General features: G+C 42.0%; 1 protein-coding gene across 7 annotated transcripts in view; it reads left to right on the top strand.

The window, feature by feature from the left end:
- RBMS1 (RNA binding motif single stranded interacting protein 1) overlaps window positions 1-15,794 on the top strand; it is a 214,121-nt gene that overhangs the window by 83,772 nt on the left and 114,555 nt on the right. The gene's annotated exons all lie outside the window — the stretch shown is intronic.

Raw genomic sequence — 15,794 nt, 5'->3', positions numbered from 1 at the left:
CTCGGGGGCGGCGGCCCGCGGGGACGGCCGGGCGGGGAGCGCGGGGGAGCCGGAGGAGCGCGGGGGAGCGCGGGGGAGCTCGGGGGAGCCCGGGGGAGCGCGGGGGAGCCCGGGGGAGCCGGAGGAGCGCGGAGGAGCGCGGGGGAGCCCGGGGGAGCCGGAGGAGCCCGGTGCCCGTCGGCTGCGCGGGGCGGGACGCGGGGGGGCGCGGGGGCTGCCGCAGCCCCGCAACAAGTTTGGGGTCCCCCCCCCAGACCTTTGTGTGCGGACGATGCGATCGCCGGCTGCGCTCGACCTGGACCGACCTGCCCGCCGCTCGGCGCACCCGGAAGACCCGCCGGGCCCGGCCGCGCACCCCCCCCCCCCGCATATATATTAAAAGAGGGGGGGGGCAGACGAAACAGGAACTTCTGTCACTTTCTCAAGGTTTTCAGTTTTCAGAAGCACAGGGAAGCCCTCTGACATCCTAGTTGCACGGCGACCTGGAGAAGCCTGAGTCATACGCGTGCCTTTCCCTGTTCAGTGCCGTTTCATACATTTTTTAGCAGATTGAACTCCAGAGGCACTTTGGTGGTGAGAGCGAAATCCCCTCCGGGAGGCGCGGAGCTCGGAGCCTGTAGTTTCGGCCTTTTTTTTTTTTTTCATCTTTGTTTTTAAAAGAAGGTTACTGAAGCCATGTTGTGATAGATCTCGCAGAGCCCGTCAGCAGCAGCAGCAGCCACAGGACCTGGCTCTAAATTATGTAAAAAATGTGCAGGTCTGTTTGGAAAAGGTTAAACTGATTTAGAGGTCAGCGGCAAGATGCTTGTTGAGAAAACAAAAACACGATCGCAGATATTTTTCTTCCACGGCAGATCCCTCGTCTGCATCCTTAGCCACGGAGACAAATCAATTAAGTTATTATCCCAATAATGATACAAGCGGACTCGGCCCTTCCATGCAGACCGTAGCTCTGTGAGGATCGTGACAGATGACAGTGATGCCCGGTGGCTTTCCCAAAGACATCCACCGGCTTATTGATTATATTTACTCCTTTTCGTTCTCAAAGTCATTTGATGGGGGGGTATGTCTTAGCATGAGAGTAGGGCTAATTCGGTCAAACAGTGACAGTGTCAGAAAGTATTGTTTTCTGGCCCTTGGTTCTTTTACTTGTTAGCTTTCCCTTGAAAAGGCAGTAAACACACCCTAGTCTGTGTGCCTTTGCTGGCCAAGTCAGTGCAACTTTTAGCTGGCTTAAGAAAAAAAAGCTCTTTTTTTTTTTTTCTTTTTTTTCTTTTTCCCATGGGTGGGAGAAATCTGCGTTTCTGGCTTCTCTGCCAAAATTGTCTAGATTTTAAACCAGGCATCTCTAAACTCACTTCCTATGGCTTCATTTAAAATAAATGCCCTCGGATCCAACACACTTACATCAACTTCATCAGTGATGCCAATTTACAATAAATATTCTTCTCCTGAACCCTCCTCTTCCACCCACCTCTCTCTACCTGAAAAGATGGCTAATTATGTAAAGGCCTTGTGTATTCATTTATTTGTTGTCAAAACCCGGCGGGGTGTTAGCTCTGAAATGGGGAAAAGGCTCTGAGGGCGAGGCCCTTTTGCTGTGAGGGGCTGGAGGTTTTGTGTGTGGAGGGGGACAGCCTGCTGGTCTGGAGCACGCTGATAAGATGCTCTTCTTTTCACTGGGCTCTCCTTAGATTCAGAGACTAAAAGGGCTGACTGAATCAGAAAAACAAACAGACTTTCTTTTTTCTATAGGCAAAGAAAGAAATGAATGTGTAGGCATTATACTGACACAAGACCCCGGGTACCAGTGGTATTTGAGTCAAAGGCTTCTTTTGTTAGTATTTAGCCATTCACTGGGAAAGCACACTTCCAGCGTGGGGACCTGGTTACCATGAGTGACTTTGTGATCTCATCCTGGCTTAGTCTGAACGGGAAGTCTAATTAATGCTTTCTAGAAGATTTGGTGATACTAAGCTTGCACCTTTCGGTTCATATTAATTTGTTCATTTTGATGAAAGAATAGGTAAACTTTAGGTGTATAATGTGATTTGATTTTAATCTACAAATCTATAAGCCGCTCTTAGAGCTGATTGCAGATAATTTGCCTGAAGGAAAAACTGAGTGTGAGGAATACCTAAAAGTCACCTTTGGAGGAAGGAGATTCCTGTTTTTTTACGGATATGTATTCCTAGTAGCTAACCGTCACTGAGCGCCTTACTTACTGCCTACTGGTCCATGTTCTAAGTGCTTTAGATGGATTAACTAATTTTAGTCATCTGGACAGTCCTGTGAGACAGGTGATAAGATCTCCTTTCCTTTTGAGAAAACTAGGCCTAGGTGAAGTCACTTGCCCAGTCTGTACAACCCAAAGTGCGGAGCCGGGATTTGGACCCTGGGAGTTAAGCTCTTAAAACTATCACAGTTGCAGCTAGCTGCCTGCTTACATGCACATCTCAACGGAAACTCGTTCGGACCTCATCCGCATCACTGCCCATTGTCCTTCTCTTCTCCAAAGTCTAGTCTAGGGATTCCTCTACCTTCTGAGGAGTTTGTTTTTTGTTTTGTTTGGTTTGGTTTTTTGTGAAGGGAGAGGGTGGAGGTTGTGAGATTGGAAGTGAAGGTGAAATAAATGGATGATACGGATGATGGGTTCGTGATATTTGAAAGCCAAAGTATTGCTTCAGTAGATGATTGTAGATTCTTTTTTTTTTTTTTTTTTTTTTTAAGACTTTGTGTTTTACATGCTTAAGAGTCAGCCAGTTGCAGTTAAAGCAGAGGTAGGTGGTGCCTGGCCCCCTTCTGCCCCTGCACAACGTACGTCCAGGGCATCAAAGAGCACTGATCTCTGGCATCATCTTGTATAAACAGGATTTTCCTGCATCACAGGCCTGTGAGCACATTAGAAATACACCTGCTTGGCTCAGGTCAAAGTGAGACACTTTTGAGTGAGGTGATAACCCAGTAGGCAGTATCTAGACAAAGATTGTTTGTTCAAGCCTCAGTGGAGAAGTATGTGCATCCTATTATTGTTGACCGTGACTTTCAAATGCATGGTACTGCTTAAGCATAAACCGGTCTGAGTGTGTGAAAACGCCCCTCCAACCGAAACAGAAACCATTTATCAGGACTTCTGTAGTTATGAACATATTTTATTGTGTTTCAAAAGAAGAAAAATGCTTTAAGTACAGAAAACAAATATTTCCATTTTTCTTTGAATTATTTTATTAGCCTCTTTTTTCCATGCTTTCTGACATCCATTTTAGAACTGCTTTCTCTGGGCACTTGACTCAGTTATGTCATATAATTTGGTTTTTACAAATTGTGGCATGTAGCAATTCCTTTCTTGCTCTATGCCCTAGTGGTTTGCAGTGGGGCCTTTTCTGGTAGAGGAGTGAATGCAAGAATTTTCGGGTGTGTGTGTGCGCCTGCGCCTGTGTCTGCCTTTTTCTTTACAAATGATATTGCCAGCTAATAGCTGTACTTGTTAAATGTTGCTAACTTTTGATGAGTGAAGTACTTATCTCCCCAGTTTAAGTAGATTTACATAGTTTGCTGCTTTCTTAAAGATTAACTGGGTGTAGCTGCACGTGAAGAATCCCACAGTGATTCAGTGTTTGGCCTTGTTGGAGGATGACATACAAAGCTGTTGATTAATCCTCTTCAAGCACTTTCTGTTCACAGCAATTGATGTGTAGTAGATTGGGTTTTGTTAAGTTTGAAGATTAAAGTTGTGCCTAGAAATATTTAAATGAACACTATGAGCTACTCCCAATTTGTTGTTTTTAGACGAAGGTAAGCATACTCAGGCCACAGACACTGGGAGTTTAGGGGAGGTAACAGAAAACTAAATTGGTCTGCATAAGTAAGGTCGTATTGTTTTTTGTTTTGTTTTGTTTTTTGTTTTTTTGCATGAAGCTATCTCAGTGTGTTGGTGAGTGAGTAGTGTTTATGAATTAAGGAACGGTACTTTAAATATGTAGCTGTGGCCACTTGAAAAGTATAGAATTCCCCATCTGTGATCACCCCCTTTTTCTTGCTGGGTAACCCTTTTGGCAACTCACTCCATTTTCTGTAGTGCACTTCAGGTTTTGAGCACATTTCTAGTTTTTGTTCTTTCTTCCTTTTTGAGGCTGCTGTCAGCTGGGCTCACCCCATATTGGCAGTCCTTTCCAAGCCCGTTCTTGGTGGTGGGGCCAGGGGCCGGGGGAATCCGTTTTGCCCAGGTTTCTGAGAACGTATCTCTAAAGCAGTCCACCAAAAATAAGTATTTAAAGACACATGGATTATATTCTCTCCCAACCTCAAGTATATTTCACCTTCACAACATCCATATAAAGGAGAGAAGAGAGAAGGGTCAGGAACTTTGAGGCCGCGAATTTAAATGGCCTAGTTGGTGAAAGCTAGGTCTCTGACATCAGGGGTTGGGTCTGCTACCAGGAAAAAGAGAAGGAAGAGCAGCTAAGAACAGCTGGAGCTTCGCTACACTTCCCTTTACTTGGCCTCCCGAAGACATGTGGCACACAGAGCGTCCCAGATTGCAGCTTTGGGAAACGTAGCTCGGTAATTTATTAGTGTTTTTTGTTTGTTTCATAAAGGCCTTTACTCTAGGGTTGTCAGGTAACATGCAGGATGCCAAGTTAAATTTGAAATTCAGATAAGCAATGAATAATGCTTTATATAGGTACGTCCCAAATACCGCGTGCTACTGTATAATTTTTATTCGCTCAGTCCAGCAACCCCATCTCCCAGGAACCCAGTTTGCTTTCTAAAACTAGTTATAAAAAAAAAAAATCATAATTACAAACCGTCTTTTTCCTGCTTCTTCCACTAACATACTGCCTCCTGGTATATACCTTGAACCCTGATAATGCAGATTTCACACTGGCTTCTTTTAACCTTCACTCAAGCTAATTGAAAGACCCTGACTTAGGTTTGGCCTCTACCACTTACTTGCATGCTTTCCACTAACCTGCTGAAACCTTGTTTTTTTTTTTTTTAAGGAAAGACAATAGTGCCCATTGCACAGGGTTGTTGCTGGCAGTCCTTCTGAGATGCTACTATTATTAATGTCCCCACAGAGCAAGCAACAGTGGGTGGTCCTGGGAGGCTCTGTGTGATCCTGGGAGACCTTGACACAGCCTGAGAGTGGACTATGTTTAGAATGTGAGGGCAGCCTCCGGATGGGTTAAGGCCCTGGAGCTGGAAGATGAGACTCTTAACCCCTGGAAGAGAGAGAGAGAAAGGAAGAACCAGAAAGTAGAAAAGTGTGTTCCACCATATTTCAAAACAATTATTCTTGTATCAGGCTCTTATTAACAGAGATTGCCTTCTCTTTGGGGAAAGAGCCTTTCTCAGTCCTCTCTGTTTTACGCAAACATATGCTCGGAGAAGGAAAAAAAAGAGCGTTGATCACTCTTACCGATGAGAATTCCTACCTTTTAATTTGCTTGAAAACAGACAGATTTGATTATTAGTGTAGATGCATGATGATTTCCTGAATTCTTTCCTTTGTCTTGTTTGTATATTTGGTTTTCAAAGGCGCCGTCTTTGCATTACTCAGGAAAAAAAAACATTACTATTATTATTATTTTTGTTCTTGGACATCTGTAGGTGTTTGTTGGGTGTTTGTTTCTTAATCTCGCATCTGTAGAGAATGCTTTGCTTCACACATTCTAAAAGCTTAGTAAATTTTGAAATAGGATAGACAGGCCATGAGGAAGGAAGCAAGCTTTTTCTGGAGTAAAGACAGGTGAAAAAATTCAGTGGAACAACCCGAATTCTGTGTTCAAGAAATGAATCAATATAGCTGTTGTTAGCACTTAGTAAGTGGCAGCAGTGACAACAAAACTTGGTGTGATACAGAGTGCTACCCTAATAAATAGAATTGTATTTTGATTCTACTTACTTAAGCGTACGGAATTTCAAAACAGTGTAGTGTAAACTAGGGAAGATTGTACTTGTTAAATTGTGCATACACTACAGTATCAAAAATGCATTTAAAAAAAAGGACTGGAAGAAAATTGCCAATATATTAACAAATATTTTCCTCTGTTGGTAGGTAGAATCACGAGTGACTTATTTTTAGGGGTTGTTTACATTTTTTTCGACCTTCCAGTCTTTCTTGCTTCCCACAACAAATATATAGTTCTTTGGTTGTCAAGATCAAAATGAAGTGAAAAAATTTAGAAAATCATATTATTTTAATGTCTAAAAATTGTGAACATTCAAGAAATTTGTGTCATTGAGAATTTCAGCAAGTAGCACTTAGGCACGACTTGTTTCTGTGCCTGAGCTTGGAGATGTCCTTTCCTGTTCTTTATGACTTTCTATTCTTAATACTGTCTTTTTGGAAATCACCTATTGCTAATGGATGGTTTTAATACTTATGAACTTAGTATTTTCCTATTTTATTCAAGACCAAACAGGTCTTCTATGTTTTGATGTTTTAAAACTGTTTTTAAGACATTTTGGGGGATACCAGTTTATATCTACATGAGTCAGTAGGGGGAAATTGTAGCTCTGTATGTGAAATTTCATATTCTGGATTACTTTGCAAGAAAGTAGCTATCCTTTTTTTTTTTTTTTTTTTTTTAAATTTTTATTTATTTATGATAGTCACACACACAGAGAGAGAGGGAGAGGCAGAGACACAGGCAGAGGGAGAAGCAGGCTCCATGCACCGGGAGCCCGACGTGGGAGTCGATCCCGGCTCTCCAGGATTGCGCCCTGGGCCAAAGGCAGGCGCTAAACCGCTGCGCCACCCAGGGATCCCCAGAAAGTAGCTATCCTAAATACTAAAGAATCGACCACTATTGTCTCTGTTTTCGTCTGCCTCAGAGCTGCACTTAAATATAGCTGTCTGATGGACAGATAAATCCCCCCCGTTTAATTTCCACATTAGATGTGAAAAACGGACACTGTTCTACTACTTATGTCGGAATCCTTTGGATTTATTTTTTTATGAATACTCATGACTATCTTCATGGCAGACTTCCTTTTCAGTGTTAGCTTTTTGAAAGGGCAGTGGAGTGGGAGGTGTGGCTTCTTTACAGGCGTCTTTAATTTATAATGGAACATGAGGTTTCTGTAAGAAAGACACTGTACAGATAATGTCAGCACTTTAGAAGCTGTTGTTGCTGTGTAACCCAGGGGGATTTTCAGTCCATCAGGGGAGTTTTGGATGCAGCTGAGGCTACAAGGCCGAGGGAGAGGAGGAGAGAGCCTGGGGGAGGAAGGAAGAGGTGGGGGCAGAGAGCGTGAGGAAGGAAAGCAGTGTTGCCCTGTTGGGTTCTTACTGTGTTGTTAGCTGATGCGTCACTTTACAAAATCTGCTAAAGTCTCATTGTTTTCACTGCTGCGTATGTAGGTTGGGCGCAGATACGCAGCTTCATGTTTGGGCCTCGCTCAGGTTATTCCGCTGCATTTTTTCCTTCGTGTCATTCCCATCACCTAGGCTTTCCTTTCAGCTCTAAGACAAGATCTGTCTCTCCCTCCCTCAGGGAACTGCCTAAAAATGGCCCTTTTGGAAGACCATTTATGATGAAACCAGTCCTACCCAGTGAAAGATTCTAGAAATGACTTTGTCTTTACTTTCTCTCTCTGTATTCTCTCACTTTTGTAGGTCAGATGCATCAGACCAACAGTGGATATGTTCTTCTGTTTAACTGAAAGTTTAACAGACTCCAAAACATTGAATAAAATAGTTACTGAGTGTGTGACATAAGTTAGGTGGTTTTGGGAACAGCCATCCTGTAGGAAGTAAGCTGGTGGCCTGCAGTAAGTCTGGGATACACTGTCGCTCATCAGAGGGGAGGCTGGGCAGGGAAATCACTAAGCTAGCTCTTAAAACAGCTGTGAGATAGGACCCAAAATAAGGCAGTTAAATTGTGGATAAGAGGAACAACCCAATTTTATAGACATTTGAGTACGTAAAGCCTCTAAAATAGTATGTAAAATGTTGCACATATTGGCTCTTTCCTGGGGAGAGGCTCCCAGCTTTCACCAGCCAGTGTGCCAACGGGATCTGTGTCTTCCAAAAGACTTTATGACCACATGTGGAAGGAGATGGAGGACTTAAAGATGATGCCAGATTTCTACCTCAGGAGATGGGATCGTTGGTTACATCATGGAAGGTGACATTTCAGGCAGAAGGGATATTACAGCAAAGATTTGAAGATAGAAAGCATGGGCTTTATTAGGGGGAAGAGTGAGTAATGCAGGTTAGCTAGACTGTAGGGTAGAGACGTTGGAGGGCAGCGGGGATAGGGCCCAGCTTGCTCAAATGGCTGGATAAGAGAACCCGAGTGTAGAAGGTGGTGCCCAGTTGAAATAAAGCTGTAAAAGGAGTAACGGCAGTGCAGATGTATTAGAGGAGATGGATTTAAGATCCTACACAAAGCATTGACAAGATTTGACTGATGACTGGATGGAGGGCGGGGGGGGGGGGGGGGGGGGGGGGGTTAGTAAAAGAGTGTCCTAGGTTTCTAGTTTTAGATGACTAGGGAAATGAAAAGTTAGCACAGCCTTGCTTGTTCTGGGTTCAGCCGCAAGGAGATCTGATACAGGGATTTTCTACATTTTTTATGTGTTAAAATAAACTGGGGGAGGGGGTGCTAAATTCTGATGCTCAGTGTTCAGACACCAGGGATGCAAAAGGCCCTTCCATATGCAAGTCGGTCTCATTAGGAAAGAGTCGTCCAGCCTGCAGGGCTAGTAGTGCCCACAGCACGAACCACTGTCAGAACTCACTTTGCATCTAGCAGATGGTTATAAACATTTTTTTTTACTGCTTCCTTGGGGTTGCCCTAAAATCAGTATAGAGGCTCTGTCACATGGGTGCATGGATTTTCATGTTTGGCCTGGATCCCCACATTCTTTGGAGTGGAGCAAATCTTTTTCTTTGGTAGTACATGTCATCTAAACGATGTGGTCGTCTATACTCTCTCTAGAGTGTAACAAGTGGATTCGTTTTGTTAAAAGATCACCCAGTTCAACAGGAGTATGGAAGTTGGGTGGGTAGGGTTGGAGAGTATTCATCCTCCCACACTAAAAATTTCTGCGGAAAGGCAGTGAGCTTGGTTTGGCCATTTTCACCTGGCTACATGAACCACACATTACTACCCTTCCCAGGCAGAACTGGAGCTGCGGGTACCACGCTTGGAGCCTTTGGAAACCTGGGAGTTGGAGCATTGGGAATAGGTTGAACTATTCCAGAGGAAGAGATAATGTGTCGTAAAGAGGCCGAGGGAAAGACAGGTTCTTTAGTGGGAAGGAGGAAGATGAGCCTTTGGTCAAGGGAAGGGGGAAGAAATGGCAAAATGTGGGGGAAGTGCAGAGTGTCACAGAAGCCCAAGAAGAACAAAACTTCAAGAAAACATGGTCAGCACTGCTACATGCTTCCTGGAGATCAGGAGAGACAAAGGCTGAGTAAAGGCTATTGGAAGAATCCATTGGGAGGTCTTTGAAAGCCTTTGAAACAGGAGTTTCAATAGAGTAGTATGTGTGTGGTGGGGCAGGGAAGGGGGAAAGGCGGGTATATGGGTCATAGAAAGCACATTCCAGAGGATTTAAGGAGGGAATCAGTGAGGAGGGGTGTGTCTTTAAAGAAATCAGGTGTCTGAAGGAGAGTCTCTTCGGACAGCCTTGAGGCAAGATTATGTTAGTATCTGACTATGGACATAGGGTAGAACAAGGTAGTAGAAAACAGAAGGAATAGTTGGAAATAGGCCTTTATTTTAAGAAAGATTGAGGCAGTTAGTCTTACAGGAAGGGGAGCTCAGTGAGTTTCTGTCAGTGATACTGGAAGGAGGAGGACGGTTATGCTAGGAACATCAGGGAGAAGTAGGAAGAGCAGAGAAGCTCAGTCTCTTGAAAGTTTACATTTCAGTAAAGAGGCTAGGTCATCTTTAAAAACTGGAAAAAAAAAAACAAAAAAAACAAAAAACAAAACCCAAACGGGGGAGGGTTGTAATTCTAGGCTTAAAGAACATGACAAAAGATTTGGAATAATTGCTTTTGGGAGTTTGGTAAGGATTCAAATTGAGATGGATAAAAAGATGACTGAGCAATGGTGAGGGCCCCTGGGACTTCAGTGGTCTCAATTGACAGGATATTTTGACTCTTTTCCAGCAATAAATGGAGGGAGAGAATCTGGGTAAAGAGGGTTTGGTATTGCTAAGATGAATAAGTGTAAAGATTGAGTCTCCTTGTTAGGAAGGTTGAGGAGACAGGTGAAATGAAGAGGGAGAATGAACTTTGGGAACAGGGAAGGGCATGCAGGTTATGAGAAGATAAAGAGAAGTCTCTGGGAGTGAGGAAAGGAGAAATGTGAGAGGAAAATCCTGGTTCAATATCTTGAAAGTGGAATATTTCCAGGATGTTACCTTGTAGGGAGGACTGCTTGGAGGACTCTGAGATCCTGGGCATGTGTCTGGCATGCAGTAAATGCTCAGGTGATTGTACTTGTGAAGATGTGGCTCTTGTATAATTTATACCTCCCTATCTCTACTGTTATAGGATTTGGGTGAATCAAATCATATTTCATACAGACTTCAATGAACCATGAACCACAAACCAAAATAAAACACTAATTTTTTTTTAACTGAACCGCAAGTCCAACTTAAGTTTTAAAACACAGTGTCAACCTATTTCAAAGCATCTGAAGTTGTTTTTAAAGAAAAAAAGGTGGAACTATGTGTGTATCTCAACTCCATCACTTAATGGTTTCCCTCCCTCCTTCCCTCTTTCCCTTCCTTAATTATGTTTTCTTCTGCTCTTTAGGAAGTACTAGTGCCCAAACTTCGATTGTCTCCACTTCAGAGCAGAACTTGGGATGGATTTCTAGCTTTATCAGTGCTACCTTCCTCATCATCACCACTTTGTTAAGACGACCCCTCCGGGAGCCTTTGCACACTGTTTCAGAGACACCTGTTTGTCTCTCTCTACCTCTGGTTCTGTTTAGTACTTTAGCATCTGAATTATCTTTTCTAATTCTCCTCAGAAAACATGTAGCTCGGGGAAGGGAAGGGGCTAACATTTGCTGAGCACTGTGCACTGGGCACAAGGCTGGCCTCTCTTATATTTCATCGTCTCTCTTCTGCAACACCCCTGTGAGATATTTCCTCTTCTTCTTTCATAGTTGCAGACAGTTTGTTGTTCTCTCCAAATCCCAAAGATAATGGATACAGAGCCTGGATTTTTACCCAGCTTCTAGGCCTTCTGTCTCCCACTCCACCAGCAGAAAGGAGCTCATCTACTGCTCTTACAGGAAAAAAGGTGGACATGGGTCCGGATCCCACCTTCATCATTTGTTAGTTCACAGTAACAGTGAATGCATTTCTTAAACTGTCTTAGTCTTAATTTCCTCAGTGGCAAAGCTAGATATTCTAGTTATTTAATGTTATTGAGATGATCAGATGAAGTCACATATGTCACAGTGCTTGACATAGTACTTACCATAGGGCCTCTGTCGGGCCTCCCTCCTTCCTCCGAGTGTCACCCAAGTCAGTTGCACAAGAGGACCCTACAGGATGGCTCAGGGGAAGTCTGAAATGATACTAGTGGTGGAAGATTGATCATTCTGTTCATTAGCAGAAAATAGTTTGCGATGAGAAAGATCTAGAAGTGAAACTTCATTCTCATTGGTAAAATGGAAATGATTCTTATCTCTGTCCCTGACTTCTAGAGTGAAGGGTCAATGAGTTAATGTGAGATAAAGTGCTTTGTGACATGTTGACACTACAGAGATGTTATTACAGTTTCTGAAATGGGTGCTCTAAACTGTTATGTGATCATTTTGCTTCTTTCAGCATCCGATTTTAAATTCATAAAGTTTATCGTTTAAAGCTGCTTTCCCCAAATTGTGTTCACTAAGATACTCGGATTCTATTAAATGTTGAAAGTGTTCCAGGAATTAAAATATTCAGTGGTCAAAGAAACTTGGGAAACACTGCATACTATGTAGTATTGTCTTGGAGAGTAACAGTATATAAATTAGCATAAAAAAGTCTGAGAAGTCCTGCGGTAGACATTTGTCCAACTTTGTGCATTTCGTTGTTTCCTAGAATCATGTGGTCATAGAACTACTTAGTGCTAGAGTATTTACTGTCTGTATTCTGTGGGGATATTTGGGAGACATTTATTTAAGGAGCCTTTTGTGTTTGGAGTTGGAGAGGATGTTAAACGTTACCTAGTACAGCCTCTTTAATTGACCCATAAGGAAATTAAAATCCAGAGATACTGAGTGATGATTTGTCTAAAGTCTCACAGCTTGAAGAGCCTCAGTCTTCTCTTAACTTCTCTACCACCTCACCTAAAAAGTCGTGGCTTTTTTCCAAGTGTGGCACATCCTCACACCACTAGGAGAAAGGTTTCCTTTTTCTTTCTTTCTTTCTTTCTTTCTTTCTTTCTTTCTTTCTTTCTTTCTCTTCTCTTCTCTTCTCTTCTCTTCTCTTCTCTTCTCTTCTCTTCTCTTCTCTTCTCTTCTTTTCTTTCATCATTTTCTGAATAAGTAGGCTCTTCGGGATGGTATGTTTGCATGTTATTTTCAGACAAAATAAACTGGTATCTGCCAACTATCATCTCTTGTTTTTAATTTATTCTCTCTTAAGGTTAATTTTTCCACCTATTTTACTGCTTCTCAAAGCATTTAGAAAATCATGATTACTGACTTGGGAAATCAATCTAGTTTAAAATGTCAGTGATCTAGAAAACCCACACATTTTAATTATCGGTGCCCTCTTTCGCCCTCTAAATTTCTTTCTTTCTTTCTTTTTTTTTTTATAATTGGCTGTGGGTAGACAAATTTACATATTTTTTGCCCCTTCCTGCCTGACTTATTACAGCATGCAAAATTTGCTCTGTGGTTTCTAGGTTAAGTTCCTGTGTAGAAGAAACCACAGTGAGGACTCTGCAACCTTGCTGTGCTGAAGGCCCCTCTAGGACAGACTGCTCTGTGTTCTTGAAAAATCTGAATGACCAGCTTATTACCCTTTTTTTATAATTAAGATATTTCAAGCACAATAGTTCACACGGAGCATTTCTCTTTTTTAGTATTTTAAGGTTCTTGGTTGCTTAAAAAAAAGTGAGTAGGTGTCTGTCAGAGACCCTCACGGATTCTTTCTGGTGCCTGTAACATGAGAATTAACCGTAAATGAATCCAGTGATGTGATTCTAGTGTTTTGGTGAAGTGTTGTGAAATAATGTCTGTTCTATCATGGGTATCACAAAAGAAGCATGGACTGTTAGTGCTAAAAGAATCTTAAGAGATCTTCTTTCCAGGTCCTTGTTTTTGAGATCAGGATGTTTCAATATCACACAGTTTATTTGCAACAAAACCAGGATTAGAACCCCATACATATGTCCTGATAGTGTGGTTTGCATCAAATAAATCTGCTTTGGATCATCAGTCATTTAATATTTTAGAGACCATTGTGGGCCAACCACTTTGTTAGGCCCTGAAGTTTACAAATTACCTATCCTCTTCCCAACCTTACAATCTTAACAGGGGCTGTGAAGCAGGTGTACAAATACCTACATAAGGTAGGAATTAATGCTACAAAGAAGGGCAGATATTTAAGAAATTCATAGTTAAGACCATGTCATGCATGCTCTACGTGTTACAGCTGTCGTGCTCCAGCTGACCTGGATTTAGACTGTTTGGCTTCCAGGTGCATTTGATTGGATTCTGGGGTCGAAGCAAGATTCTCAGTTGGCTGATCAATTACTGGGTCGCTTGTCACTTTATAGAGTTACTCTACACTTTCATGGGCCATATTGAGCTGCTTATTGGGAGTACTAACGCAGAGTAGAAGAAAAGGAAGTGTGTTGTCCACTCTCTTGGCATCAGTTCACTGCCACATTTGGTTTTAGTTCTTTAAAGGAATGCGGAGAACTAGAGAACCTTAAGAGAAGTTCATGCAAAAAAGATGCTATTTCAACTTGTAAGAGGCTCTTCTTTGCATTGTTCTCTAGTTGAATGTGTGAAATAGGATCAGAAAATAGTACTTGTGGAGTTGGGACTGTTGGCAGTGAAGGTAAACAATCAATAAAGGTTTACATAGGAACTGCTCATACATTTCATACACTATTGATACCTGGGTTTGGCAGATGTTTTTTTCTGTAAAGAGCTAGATAGTAAATATTTTTAGTCTTTGCAGTCCATAGGTCTCTCTCATAGTTACTCAGCCGGCTTTGGTAGCTCAAAAGCAGCCATAGATACTGCACAAACAAATGGGGGCATGGTCGTGTTCCAGTAAACTTTATTTACAAAAGCAGGTGGTAGATGGGATTTGGCCTGTGGATGTTAGTTTGCAGACCTCTGATCTGTGGAATCCTTCGTTCGCTCTTTTAGCAAAAGGTGCACAGAAAGAATTGCAAGAAAATGAAACTTAAACCAGATAATAATGAAACTTATTAGTATTAGCACCATCAAAACAGGGTAGACACAGAAGAAAACCAAGTGAATGGAGGTCTGATTCATAGCTGTGACCAAAAGGCTTTGGATTACAGGCTCAGTCTTGACTACATATTTTATTTGGTTCTATATGGGGAGGCATCCTTCATGTATCTATGTAATCAGTACTACTTTAGTCATGTTTTTGTATTTTGAATCCCTAAAGTTTGGCCATAGTTCTGAAGTGGTGAGACAGAGGACCATGATAAAATAGAAATAGCATCCTGGGAGTAAAATGTAAATTTTTCTCTTAAAAAATATTTATATATTTTTGGCTAAATTTGTATTTTACTAGTTATTATCAGAACATCCTGGTCCAAGCAAACTACTGATGTACCTTGTAATTAGTTTGCTAGAGATGCTGTAACAGAATTTCATAAACTGAGTTCTTAAACAACAGAAACTTATTTCTCACAGGTCTGGAAGGGAAGTCCAAGGTCCAGGTGTTGGCAGAGCCATGCTCCCATTGGAGGTGCTAGGGAAGAATCTGATCTAGGCCTCTCTCCTAACTCTAGTCTTTCATGCCATTCTCCTGTGTATGTTTCTGTCTCTATGCCCAGATTTTCCCTTTTTATAAGAATTCTAGTCATACTGGATTAGGGCCCACTTTAATAACCTCATTCTAACTTGATTATCTCTGTAAAGACCCTGTCTCCAAATAAGGTCACATTCTAAGATCCTGTGGGTTAGGACTCCAGTGTATATTTCTGGGCAGGCACACTTCAGCTCGAAACAACCTGGTACCAGACATTCATTCATCTTGTTCAAACCATATCATTTGGGCACCATGGTTGGCCCAAAATAAAGCCAAAGCCCTTCACGACTCACTCATGATCACATTAGTTTTCAAAAAGAAGTATTATGCTGGTGGCCCTGTCGTGTACAACATATAAGGAAATGTTTATGTTTTGTGATAGTGTTGTGTTTAACCTACAGGATAAAAGATACTCCTTTACGGAAATAGCTTAACCATGTAAAATGGCCATGGAAGTGTCCATTACCAACCGTAGTCTTCAAGGACCTTGAGTAACTGCCCCTTCCTCTGACCAGCTTTGCTCAAGTCCTTACCTATCATTCCAGCCTAAAGGTGCTTCATTGCTTCTTGAAGTCTGTTTTTCCTTTCTCTCCTCCAAGCTTTTGTTAATCTATCACAAATAGCCACAGAATTCTATTCTTTTATGTTATCAAGTTCACATTCCTCTCTTCTTTAAATTGAAATTTAAGGTCTACCTCTTCCAGGAAGATGATAACTCTGCTGTCCTTTTTTTTTTTTTCAGTTCCTGCTATTACATTAAAACAATTCTGATATGATGGTTTTCCATCAACCACATCTCAATTG

This window comes from Vulpes lagopus, chromosome 11 (genome assembly GCF_018345385.1).
Source record: "Vulpes lagopus strain Blue_001 chromosome 11, ASM1834538v1, whole genome shotgun sequence".
NCBI classification, from domain to species: domain Eukaryota; kingdom Metazoa; phylum Chordata; class Mammalia; order Carnivora; family Canidae; genus Vulpes; species Vulpes lagopus.
Note: the sequence above shows the minus strand (reverse complement) of the source record. Positions and strands in the feature narration are given on the sequence as shown.